This window comes from Camelina sativa, chromosome 9 (assembly GCF_030686135.1).
Source record: "Camelina sativa cultivar CO46 ecotype springtype chromosome 9, ASM3068613v1".
In the NCBI taxonomy this organism is placed as follows: Eukaryota; Viridiplantae; Streptophyta; class Magnoliopsida; order Brassicales; family Brassicaceae; genus Camelina; species Camelina sativa.
The window spans coordinates 28,098,584-28,112,966 of record NC_141888.1 but is presented as its reverse complement, the minus strand read 5'-3'; the positions used below and the strand labels follow the sequence as shown (position 1 = coordinate 28,112,966).

The window sequence follows — 14,383 nt, the reverse complement described above, 5'->3', positions numbered from 1 at the left end:
TACGATGTACCCAAGCAAGCAAACACCACGAATAACAAGGAATCACACAAAACAAGGGAGATCTCATGCTTAGATCAACCATGGTCAAGCACTCACCTCAAGAACAGGAAGATTGAATTGAGGAACGTGGAAAACAACACCCCCAGAAGCTCCCCCTTCGTTTCCAGCAACAGCTAACACTTCTACTGCCTCAGATCTCTCCAAAATCTCCAAGAACAAGCCCAGAAAAACTCAAGAACGCTTTTCTCTCTTTTCTCTCTTTTTCACTCAACGGCGACAACAATGAGACTCTCCAAAACCCTTAATTCGTCCCTTAACACCTAAATGCGATTTAGGGATTTTAATTAACCAAAACCGAACCAATCAGCAATTAAAACGAACCCGACCAAACCGGAACACTTGGTGTCGATCGATGCCACCAAGGGTGTCGATCGACACCCACACCAAAAATACACAAATTGGTTCGCGGGCGTTACAACGAGACCTTTCGTTTTCCCGTAAAACTATAACTCAGCCGTTAAGCAAAATTTTGGCGGGAAACCGTAAGTTAACCTAATAATAGACGCGACCTTTCTTTTGATATCTATAACTCAGCCATCACATGAATCCATAAAACTATAACTCAGCCGTTAACTAATATTTTAGCGGGAAACCATAAGTTAACCTAATAATCGACGTGACCTTTCGTTTTTCTATTGTTTTTCCTTTATATTCTCTTAATTCATTGTATCGTATTTTGGTGGGAAACCATAAGCTATTCATGTAATAGACTAATAATCCTAGTGATAACTCAGCCGTCAAGTTATATATATATATATATATATATATATATATTTCAGCCATCACTTACTATAACTCAGCCATCACATGAATATACAAGACCTTTCGTTTTCCCGTAAAAAACTATAACTCAGCCGTTAAGTGATATTTTGGCGGGAAACCGTAAGTTAACCTAATAATAGACGCGACCTGTCTTTTGATAACTATAACTCAGCCATAACATGAATCCGTAAAAATATAACTCAGCTGTAAAGCAATATTTTGGCGGGAAACCATAAGTTAACCTAATAGTCGACGTGACCTTTCGTTTTTCCAAAAGTTAACCTATTGTTTTTCCTTTAAATTCTCTTAATTCATTGTATCGTTTCGGTTTCTTACTCATTGTATCGTTTCCTTCTTCTCCGCTCACAATATATTGCACCTACAAATCTCCTCTACAACCAATATCAATATATCCTTCGATCATTGCATATGTAAGTCTCCTCTCCATCCCCTCTCAATCTATTGCATATTTTCCGATCATTGCACCTATCAGTTGGTGACGGTTGTTTTTATTTTGATAGCCGAGCTATGGACGGAGAGGGTTCCATTAGACGTCAAAAACGCAAGGCAGAAGAAGCATTATCGCCAGCAAGAGTCCCAGAAGCTTACGAGTGGGAAGAGGAATCACTAATGGGTGTGTCCGAAGCCTTTTCTCAGACAAGGGCCGCGGTCGAGGCGGAGTCAAAGCGTCGCTACGCAGAAATTCTGCGTATGATGGATGAGCATATGAAGAAGAAGGAAGAGAAGACTGTCCTCGTGCATCAAGTGGAACTAATCGACGCTCAACTAAACCAACTGAATCAAATCTTGGCTGGAGAACTTGTCGACTTAGCGACAGAGCACAAGAAGTTAGAGGAGATGAGAGAGATTGCGGAGGCCGATGCCGACCTGTGTGTGGTTCCTCCTCCTGTTGATTGGGATTAACTAAAAGCTCATGGTTCCTCCTCCTCTTAATCGGTTTTTAGAAGTTAATTCCATTGTAATGTCGTCTCTTCTTCTTTATGAACCCTGAACTTGTTTGATTTTTATTTCTTTTTGTAATGTTTCATATTAATATAACTCAGCCGGTATTATGATAAATCTGCCACTAAAGCTTTATAAATCAGCCGTCACATGAATCGTTGAGAGTTTTCGTTTTCCCATAAATATTGTAACTCAGCCGCAAAGTCATATATATCAGCCATTTATTTTCATAAAGTTTCTTGAGGTAACTCAGCCATACTCACTCTAACTCAGCCGTAACATGAATTGGTGCGACATTTCGAATTCCCGTAAATATGATATCTCAGCCGTCAAATCATATATATCATTCATTTACTTTCAAATTTTTTCTTGTGATAACTCAGCCATAAGTCACTATAACTCAGCCGTTACGTGACCTTTCGTTTTCCAATAATGGTTATAACTCAGCCGTAAAGCGATATTTTGGCGGGAAACCATAAGTTAACCTAATAATTTTAAAATCCAGTTGTTGGCGGGAAACCATAAGTTAACCTAATAATATTAATATTTAATTGTCGAGTGATGTTCTTCTTCTTAAAAACGAAAATCCCCAAATGTCGAATGCTTAAACCCTAAAAAATCAAATTCTCGTAAATCATGAGCAATGTATCTGGAGATTCGAGTTGTGCATCAAATGTCCGAGAGAGAGGACGAGGTACATTTGTTGGCGTACCTAAGAGATGTTGGTGTGGAGAAGCAATCGTGGCCAAAAATTCGAAATCGGAGTCAAATCCTTGTCGACGATACTTCCGTTGTGGGTATGCAGCTGCGAAGAAGGTAGAGTCTGTTCTTGGTTATGTTGAATCTGTTCTTGTTGGTTTATATTGAATCTGTTCTTGTTCCAATTGTTGTCTCCATCACCTTGATAGCTTATGAATGATGAACACGTCTTCAAGTGGGTCGATGAGGCACTGTTGGATGAGGTAGAGTCTTTCTCTGTTCAAACTGAAAAACTACAAATGGAGCTTGGGAAGGAGCTATTTGAGAGGGTTGAAGATGCAAAATCAGAATTGAAAGCAAGGATGAAGGTTATGATAGTTGTGATAGTTTTTGGTTATATAATCATGTTTGGTCTATTTAAGATAGCAGGATGAGATAGTGTATGATGGGATTATGTTTCCATAATGTTGTTGTTAATGGTTATGGATTCCAAGCAAACTAATGTTGTTGTTAGTGGTGTTTTATCAATCTTTTTTACTAACTCAGCCATATATTTACTATAACTCATCCATAACTCACTATAACTCAGCCGTCACATGACTTTTCGTTTTCCCGTAAATATTATAACTCAGCCGTCAAGTCATTTATATCACTCATTTACTTTCACGTTGTTTCTTGTGATACCTCAGCCATAACTTACTATAACTCAGCCGTCACATGACCTTTCGTTTTCCCGTAAATATTATAACTCAGCCGTCAAGTTATATATATCATTCATTTACAAGAGTATATCTGGTTTTTAGAAAGTTTTAAAAGGTTTTACAAATTGTTTATAATGATATATATCAATTTTATTTGCTTTTCTAAAAGCTTTACAAGTTGTTTCTAATATTAAAACAGTAGACTCTGAATAAAATATTTTTTAAAATAGAGTTTACAAGAGCAGTGACTGAAATATTTTAAACACTCCCCCTTCATAAGGAGTGTTCACCGGTCCGATTAGGGTGGCCTCCCAACGGAAAATGTCGTCATCAACAGTTACTAAAAAAAGTCAAACACTCAGGATGGGAGCGGACCGTATAGATCGGACTCCAACGGTTCTTCCACCACCAGCTTGCTCAGTTCAGATCGCCAGATCTGACAATCCCGCCTTAAGGATTCAAGCCTTTCCATCGGCACTTTGGAGCCCTTGGACACCATCTCCTCCAAGAAGGCACATGGAACTTCTACGTCATGGCTTTCGCGGAAGAAATAGTCCGTTGACTCCAAGTGGTTGATGTACCGCCTCAGCCTCTCCAGGCAAGCTCGGTAGGCCAAGACTTCCGTGTTGTGCGGGAAGTCAGAATTTCCCAAAGGTTCGTAATCACCTTCGGGTAAGTTGGGCACCACCATACGGGAGACCTGTTCTACGCAAGAGGCATGCTCAGCAAGTAGACGAGTCATGCGCCACTTCGCCAGAAAAAAACCTTCGGCGATGAGCTCATCCAGGACTCGGATAGTCCCTTCCAATCGGCAGAGACGAAAGACTTGCTCGAATTTAAGACGAAATGCTTTAATATAAGCGCCAAGTTTCTTGCGGCAAGCTCGGTACATCCGGAGTTCCCTTTGCAAAGGATTAAAGTAAAGGGATCGAGACGGAGACTCTTGAGGGGGGGCATTATCCGATGCATTCGGACCAAAACCGCTAGTTCCAGCGGCTGTCAGTTCTCGGGCCCGTTTCAACCATGCAGATCGGGTAGTCACTGGCATCTTTGCTAGTTTCGTTCTAGTTTGGAATGCTCTTAACATTTCCAACCCTTTCCCTATTTATACTAAAACTTGGAACGCAACCCCCATTGATTCCACTGCCGGGAAACCATAAGTTAACCAAATAATAGGCGGGAAACCATAAGTTAACCAAATAATAGAACGTGTAAAAATCACTATAAGTCTATAAAAATCCTACATTACGGATTTATAATTGGTACGATATCTCAGCCATTACGGATTTATAAATCAATATATATCAGATTGTTTCTAGTGATAACTCAGCCATAACTCAGCTGTCAAGTGAAAATATCAGCCATTACTCTTTTGATAACTCAGCCATAACTCACTATAACTCAGTCGTAACTTGACCTTTCATTTTCCCGTAAATAATATAACTCTTTTGATAACTCAGCCGTTATAATATATCATTCATTTACCCGTCAAGTCATATATATCACTCATTTACTTTAAAATTGTTTCTTGTGATAACTCAGCCATTACTCAGACGTCACATGACCATTCGTTCTACCGTAAATATTATAACTCAGTCGTCAAGTCATATATATCACTTTACTAAGCCATAATGTTACTATCTCAACCATAACTCAGCTGTCACATGAATCGACGAGACCTTTCGTTTTCTCGTAAATATAATAAATCAGCCGTCACATGACCTTTCGTTTTCCCGAAAATACAATAACTCAGCCATAAAATCATATTTTGGCGGGAAAAAATAGTTATATGATTTGGCGGTATTACGGTATCAAGGCAACTAACACCAGTTAGACAACACCATTTTAGCTGTATTACGATATCTCAACCATTGCGGATTTATAAATCACTATAACTCAGCCGTTATATTAATCGACGAGACTTTTCGTTTTCCCTTAAATACCATAGCTCAGCCATACATTAGTATAACTCAGTCATTTGCTTTCAGATTGTTTGTTGTGATAACTCAGCCATTACGTTACTGGAATATTTAATTAAAAAAGGAGTTTACAACAGCAGAGAATGAAATATTTAATTAAAAAGAACAAATATAAGATAAATTATTCAAGAGTTCTTAAAAATAGATTTGAACTATTTAAGTTCATATTCAGTTTCCACTCCCAGCATATTGATTAGTCATCTCTCTAGCCATGGCGTCAAACCTTCTCCTATCAGATTTGTAGAGGTTAGCAAGGTATTCAATGGTCTGTTCCTCATCATTGACCTCTGGTTCAATTAACTTCTCCACTAATTCCTTGAAAACCTTAACAATGGACATGGGAGTCCACCAGTCGCGCCTCAAACGTTTTAGGTGAATGCCTCCCCTATCTGCTACATTTGGGTGGCAAATTCTTGTAATGAAAACAACCTGCATAATCAAGAAATTATATTTAAAAAACTATTGAGTTGCTGCAAAAAAGGAGTACTAATAATCATGCTTGCTAAAATAAAAAGGAGTATAATCCAAAATAGATACCTTGGGGGGACTACTTGGGTAATCAGGTGGAAAAGTAAGCCTAAGTTTAAACACTCCCCCTTCATAAGGAGTATTCACTGGTCCGATTAGAGTAGCCTCCCAACGGAAAATATCGTCATCAACAGTTACTAAAGAAAAGGCAAACACTCAATCTCTTTTATCCTTAACAGTAAAACAAATCTACTCTGAAGATGTATGTGTTTACCTGCTGTGATGTTTGGCGAAAGATCCCTGTTCAGACATCTCAGATCAGTCCTTATAAGGCTTGAAGGAGAACGACGGGCCATTTCTGACGGAGTGAAGGAAGAATGTAAATAGATTTTTCGAATCTGAGAGATGATTTAGGAGTTTTCGTGAGACAAATGTTTGATGAGTAAGTCCGATAGCAAAAAGTATTTATAATACGCGAAACGTTGCTTTGGTTTACAAAAAGTACCCCTTCGGCTTCATAAGCGACGCTTCGCGTATTACGCCTTCAATCAATTACGGTTTTACAAGTCTCTGATAGCGCTGTTTCGAACTATAACTCAGCCTTAACGTTACTATCTCAACCATAACTCACTATAACTCAGCCGTCACATGACCTTTTGTTTTCTCGTTACTATTATAACTCAGACGTCAAGTCATATATATCACTCATTTACTTTCAAATTGTTTCTTGTGATAACGCAGCCATGACATGACCTTTTTTTCCCGTAAATATTGTAACTCAGCCGTCAAGTCATATATATCACTCATTTACTTTCATATTGTTTCTTGTGATAACTCAGCCATTAATGAGAGGAGAGGAGATACTAAATTGTGGAAAATAGGGACCTTTAATACATGAAAAAAGATACTCGCTTTTAATACAAGAAATGGAAAATAATTATTTTAAAATAAACAGACTTTAGAGTCGCGAGTTGATAAGGTAAAACTGGAATTCACTGCTGGAAACCCTAAAGGATCTCAGAGACTTTGATGGACAACCACCAAAGGTAACAGTTTTTGCACATGATTTCAAAGATGTCTCCACAGTGGAGAGGAAGGAGACCGTTGAGATGATGGAGACCGTCTTCTAAATAACACATCACAGCATAAACGGGTGAAGGGAGTAGCGGGTTGTCAGGATAGCGAAGGGAGACTGTGTATGAGTTTTTTCGGGCCGTCTTATAACGAGATAACTCAAACATAAAATAATTACCGGTTAACATGGCATCCGAAGACTTCAGAGGATAATGATTCGCATCAAACAGCTGGAGGTAATAGACGGCCATATCCTCATTCCCTTGACAAATACTTAGTACCCCACATGCTAAGGTGGCATAACCGTCGGCCGGTACAATACGACTGAGAATATCAATCCCACGCTGGATATCTCTATCCTCAGCCACAACCCTTAGCCCTTCGTAGTAAATGGCAATGGGTTTGCCGGCCTCAAAGCATTTGACGAAGAAAGGCCTGTGCCGCCCTTCATTTTGGAGGCTACCATCAGGGGCATTGGATGTGTTGATTTCTGATGGATCCTTACAAAGCCAATATATAGCAGCTGTCTTTAGAACTTCATCACTGTATACTGCATTTTTCCCCCTATGACCAGCCCTTAAAATAGAACCAAGTGAGGACCATCCACCATATTCTGCAGCATTTTCTGCAACAAGGGAAACGATTTTTATGAAAACATCGTCGGGGAGATCCGGCATCTTGGGTGCTCGAGCGGACAGAGTGTTGTAAAAAATAATTTTATTCTAGTTTGTAGTTGAGAGGTAATAGACTAAAGTAACGGGAATACTTGTATATATACAGAGATGGAATAATATTATATTATTTGGTTGGACCAGAGTACAAGAAAGTTTTCCCGTAAATATTACAACTCAGCTGTAAAGTGAATATATCAGCCATTACTCTTTCGATAACTCAGCCATACCTCACTATAACTCAGTCGTAACATGACCTTTCGTTTTCCCGTAAATAATAGTATAACTCAGCCGTCAAATCATATATATCATTCATTTACCTTTAAAAATTTTCTTCTAATAACCCAGCCATTACTCTCTATAACTCAGTTATAATATGTCCTTTCGTTTCCCGTATATATTATAACTCAGCCGTCAAGCGATATTTTGGCGGGAAACCATAAGTTAACCTAATAATAAACGCGACATTTCGTTTTTCCTATTGTTTTTCCTTTATATTTTCCTCATTCATATGTCTGACTCTCTTTCATCTCTTTCATCTCTTCTTCGTTTCTATTGTTTCTCTTTATCTTCTCTTAAATCACAGATCTGTCTATCTGTTACATCTTCCTATCGACATGGAAGTTGTTCCTCACATCGATGGACAGTTTTTTAGAGATGTCGAAGCGATCATCTGCGCCACTGGTCGAGAGAATATTCCGGTTCTAAACCCTGGTGTGGGTTCCTTGGTTGACAAAACCACTGTTACGTGGTTCAAGTTCCTTCACGTTCTCTCTATCGCGATCGGAGGAATACTTCAACACAACTGGTACCATGCGTGGCCAACGTACCGCTTGATTCCCTTCCACTTTAAGAGACGGTGGTTTCTCCTCCTCGCGGTAAGATCAATAAAACAAACCATATTGATATTATTCTTTACTCTTATCGTTCCTTTCCTTCAATTGTAGCGTAAATACACGTGGGATCCAAAGCATACTTTAACGGTCTGGACGCAGTTTAATTTGGTGGCTAGAACGATATTCAGATCCCAGATACGTGCTCTCAGGAGGATATGGGCGAGTGGTGGCAATAAACCCAAGATGCTGACTAGCATAGTTTGGAATGATTTGGTCGATATGTTTGAAGAATTTGGCCCAGATGACGTCGGTTTCAAAAAGTGATTGTCATTGTACTTTTGTGTTGTCTTCTACATGAACTAATGAACTATGAACTACGAACTATGATTTTGTGTTTTTTTATTTTTTTATTTCGTTTTGTTAGTACTTTCATATTAATATGAGGGAAGGGAATCAGTCGTTATTACGATATCTCAGCCATCACAGAATCATAACTCAATCATAAAGTTCAATAAGTCAACCACATTATAGAATAACTCAGACATCACTTTACCGTAACACTTTGAATAATTATTTTAAATTTAGATTTGAGTTATAATAATTTTAATTTAAATTGTCGGACAAATACTTTTACAAAAAATAAAAATGCGTGAAACGTTTTAATAATATCGAGAGACGTTTTAATACTTTAAGAAAAATAAAATTCGAAATTCAAATAATAATTATTTAATTATTTGCAATAATATCTTGTGATAAAAAGCTCACTTTATGAATTTATTATGCGTGTGGATTTGAGCAGGCACATAATTAGTGATTTTTCACGCTTCCCTAACAACACTTTTTGTAATATCGAGAGATGTTTTAATACTTATTAGTAATCTGACAGAACAAAAGACCCAAGAAAGAAAGAAGAATACGTTTTCATATCTTCATATTATTGAGAAGACCCTAAACAATAACTCAGCCATAACGTTACCATAACTCAGCCAACCCCAATTTAGAATGACTATATAACCGACCAAACCGATCCAAACCGGAAACTAATTTTTCCATTATTTTCGGTTAATTACGGTTATATTCGGCTTGCTATCGGTTATATTAAGTTAATCGACCTAATTTGGATAACATTTGGGTTATTTATGGTTATATAATCGTCTAACCGACACATAACCGGAAATAACCGAAAAGTAATTTCAGATTTTTTTTAAAAATTTGAAAAATGGTTATCATATTAGTATATCTAAATTACCACCTTAAACCAAACACAATATAACCAAAACCAAACTGTTATATTAAAACCCATAATATTGGAAATATGAAACATACATATCTAACCCTAACCCTAACCCTAACCCTAACCCCTAAACGTCATGTGTTGTATGTTTTACACATCCTTGGTGAGAATGTGTAAAAATCAATCTTTGTCTATAATTACTACTTTTCATTGCTTATAGTGATTGTAATATTCCTTTTTTCATTCTATTTTTTAATTTTGAGTTATAATAATTATAATTTACAAATATTTCATAAGTCAGCCGTTTATGTCGACAACTCAGCCGTATCAGTCAAATGTTTGAGAAATACTTTTATTAAAAAAATTTTTTTTAATTCAAATTCAAATTCAAATTTTAAATTCTTTTTAAATAAAAAATCGCTAAAATCTTACTTATTACGCGTGTGGTTCTTAACAGTAAACATAATTATTGTTTGTGTCTCTCCAACAACACTTTTTGTCTTCTCGAGAAGGTATATAATAAATTAATATACCGTAAACAATAACTCAGCAATAACTTTACCATAACTCAGCCAACCCCAAATTAGAATGAATAAATAACCGACCAACCGAACCAAACCGGAAACTATTTTTACATTATTTTCGGTTAGTTACGGTTATATTCGGCTTGCTATCGGTTATATTAAGTTAATCGACCAAATTTGGATAACATTTGGGTTATTTATGGTTATATAGTCGTCTAACCGACACATAACCGGAAATAACCGAAAAGTAATTTCAAAATTTTTTTAAAAATTTGAAAAATGGTTATCATATTAGTATATCCAAATTACCACCTTAAACCAAACACAATATAACCAAAACCAAACTGTTATATTAAAACCCATAATATTGGAAATATGAAACATACATATCTAACCCTAACCCTAACCCTAACCCTAACCCCTAAACGTCATGTGTTGTATGTTTTACACATCCTTGGTGAGAATGTGTAAAAATCAATCTTTGTATATAATTATTACTTTTCATTGCTTATAGTGATTGTAATATTCCTTTTTTCATTCTATATTTTAATTTTGAGTTATAATAATTATAATTTACAAATATTTCATAAGTCAGCCGTTTATGTCGACAACTCAGCCGTATCAGTCAAATGTTTGAGAAATACTTTTATTAGAAAATTTTTTTTTAATTCAAATTCAAATTCAAATTTTAAATTCTTTTTAAATAAAAAATCGCTAAAATCTTACTTATTACGCGTGTGGTTCTTAACAGTAAACATAATTATTGTTTGTGTCTCTCCAACAACACTTTTTGTCTTCTCGAGAAGGTATATAATAAATTAATATACCGTAAACGATAACTCAGCAATAACTTTACCATAACTCAGTCAACCCCAAATTAGAATGAATAAATAACCGACCAACCGAACCAAACCGGAAACTATTTTTACATTATTTTCGGTTAGTTACGGTTATATTCGGCTTGCTATCTGTTATATTAAGTGAATCGACCTAATTTGGATAACATTTGGGTTATTTATGGTTATATAGTCGTCTAACCGACACATAACCGGAAATAACCGAAAAGTAATTTCAAAATTTTTTTAAAAATTTGAAAAATGGTTATCATATTAGTATATCCAAATTACCACCTTAAACCAAACACAATATAACCAAAACCAAACTGTTATATTAAAACCCATAATATTGGAAATATGAAACATACATATCTAACCCTAACCCTAACCCTAACCCTAACCCCTAAACGTCATGTGTTGTATGTTTTACACATCCTTGGTGAGAATGTGTAAAAATCAATCTTTGTATATAATTATTACTTTTCATTGCTTATAGTGATTGTAATATTTCTTTTTTCATTCTATATTTTAATTTTGAGTTATAATAATTATAATTTACAAATATTTCATAAGTCAGCCGTTTATGTCGACAACTCAGCCGTATCAGTCAAATGTTTGAGAAATACTTTTATTAAAATTTTTTTTTTAATTCAAATTCAAATTTTAAATTCTTTTTAAATAAAAAATTGCTAAAATCTTACCTATTACGCGTGTGGTTCTTAACAGTAAACATAATTATTGTTTGTGTCTCTCCAACAACACTTTTTGTCTTCTCGAGAAGGTATATAATAAATTAATATACAGTAAACGATAACTCAGCAATAACTTTACCATAACTCAGCCAACCCCAAATTAGAATGAATAAATAACCGACCAACCGAACCAAACCGGAAACTATTTTTACATTATTTTCGGTTAGTTACGGTTATATTCGGCTTGCTATCGGTTATATTAAGTTAATCGACCTAATTTGGATAACATTTGGGTTATTTATGGTTATATAGTCGTCTAACCGACACATAACCGGAAATAACCAAAAAGTAATTTCAAAATTGGAAATATGAAACATACACCTCTAACCCTAACACTAACCCTAACCCCTAAATGTCATGTTTTGAATGTTTTACACATTTTGATCAGAATGTGTAAAAATCAATCTTAGTCGGTTCATCTAGTGGTAACAAACCTTTAACTAACTCTTCATAACTATTGCCAGTCATTTTAAAAAACTTGGGTTTCATATTGAACATCGTATAATCACCAATCATCGATCTAGTGAACCACGGGTCGATAAATGCGATGCGTTTGTTGTGGAATGGGAAGGGATCTCGTTTGTACCTAATACTGAGGAGTCTCATAAACGCGCCCAAGTGCTGTAAAACAGAAAACTGATTAGTAAACAACAACTCAGCCATAATGTAATATAAGTCAGTCGTAAACAATAACAAATCATACCACTGCCACCTACTGTCAATATGTATTATATCTCAGCCGTAAACATAATAACTCAGCCATCACTTATAATATCTCAGCCGTAAACATAATAACTCAGACATCAAGTTAAACTTACTTTATCAGACAGCCACCCAAATGTACCAGACGGCCAGTTATTTCTTTCGGTGATGAGAGTCCTATAGAATTCAATATTTGATGTTGACTTGCCTAATGGTGTACCCCTAAGAAAAAAATAAGAACAGGTTAATATAATTTTAACAAGATGTGATTAACAAGGGTCTAAAGGGTCATACTCGGCTTTCTTTAGGTACTCCAAAAGTTTCTGCAACTTGACCGGATCAACAGGTGCCAGAGGATCATATATTCCAGGTCCAGGTGAACAGTTCTTCCTCATGCACGTCAGTCCGTTGTCCCCAATATAAGGAAAGTCCTCTCTTGTGTAGCTTGTAGTTTATTCAATGAACTTCCATCCGGGGACAGCTTAACATTCTCCAGCCTTAAAGCTTTGATTCTATCAAGCCTAATCTTTTCCTCCTCATCATCCTCAGATTCAGGTTCAAGGATATTGATTTCAGCCATAATCTTGGCTGTCATATCACATATACTGCTGTCAGCAGCGTCGGCACCAGCGTTTGCATCAGCGTTGGATACTCCCTCATTCAAATCAGATCCCAATTGAATGATTTGATTAGGCTTAGTAGTCTTTCTAACTCTTTTCTTTGGCGGATTATTTCCATCCTTCTCTTCCGCCAACTCTTTGACCTTCTTTGCAGCCGCCGCCTCATCTTCTGCCTTCTTTTCCGCAAACTCTTTGACCTTCTTCGCAGCCGCCGCCTCATCTATGGCCTTCTTTGCCGCCAACTCTTTGTTCTTCTTCGCAGCGGCCGCCTCAACTTTGGCCTTCTTTGCATTTAATTCTTCGTTCTTCTTTCCATCATTGGCATTTTTCCTCGTGTTAGGCCGTTGAATTGGTTTCGTAGCAGCTGGAGACTTCTCAATGAAATTAAGAGGATCATCTGTATCAAACTCATCTTTATCAAACTCTTTATTCAGATTCCTACTGACCCCAGCCAAACCACGGCCAACTACCTGTATAACATAGCGAAGACAATTAAAGATAATGATAACTCAACCTAAACAATCTGGAAACTCAGCCATAACATTAACATAATTCAGACATTACCGGAGGACTGTTGACAGAGTAGTTTTGTTGCATTTTTCCTGGAACTACTGGTACTGGTGGACTTTCTTTTGAAAACAGTTCATCCCTAAGGTTTTTTATTTTGAAATTTTGTGAGAACAGTTCATCCCGAAGGTCTTCAACATTGTTTTGGCCAGTTTGCCCAACACCCAAGGAAAACACGTGCTCTTTCATCTGCTTGAGATCACTCTCAACAGAACGAAACCTGGTTTCAAACCTTTCATTCATCCTCTCTTCTATTCTATCTCCAATGTTTGTTTCCAAGGTGTCAAACCTTGAGGTTAAATTAGACACCAACTCAATGAGAGTTCCAACCGGTCCACCACCCTGACTGTCGGAAACTACCACCTTCTGTTCAGCTCCTTCACCAGATCCACCACCCTGACTGTTGGAAACTACCACCCTCTTGACTTTCTGCTTCTTTGCGGGAGGAAAGTCAGAATCAACATCCCAAAAACCTTTAACAAACTTATCGTCATGTATGTCTTGGATAAGGCGATCAACTGCTGGGTCGTCTTTTTGATCTGGCCACGTATGAAATAGCTCCCGTACATCATCCTTCATAACCATTTTAGTCACACGCAGCTGTAACATAAGAGAATATGAGACCCATAAGTGAATAATAAATCAGCCAACACTAAAGCATAAATCAGCCATTACTAAAACATAACTCAGCAGTTACTAAACAATAAATCAGTCATAACTAAATCATAACTCATCCATTACTAAACAATCACTCAACCAGATATAAACCTTACCTCACCAAGCGCTTTGATCTCTTTAGCAATTACCGATACCATCGTAGAACGTGTACGGTTTCCACCCCATTGAAGCATCGGTATGCCACCATCTTCAGCTGATGCATTCCCAAACCGTTCTCCAAAGCATTTGATGGACTCATACGCCCAAGCCTGTAACAC

The 14,383-nt window shown here is 36.8% G+C and overlaps 1 pseudogene; it reads right to left on the bottom strand.

The window, feature by feature from the left end:
* Window positions 1-5,332: 5,332 nt before the first annotated feature.
* Window positions 5,333-5,988, bottom strand: LOC147938902 (uncharacterized; annotated as a pseudogene).
* Window positions 5,989-14,383: the final 8,395 nt, after the last annotated feature.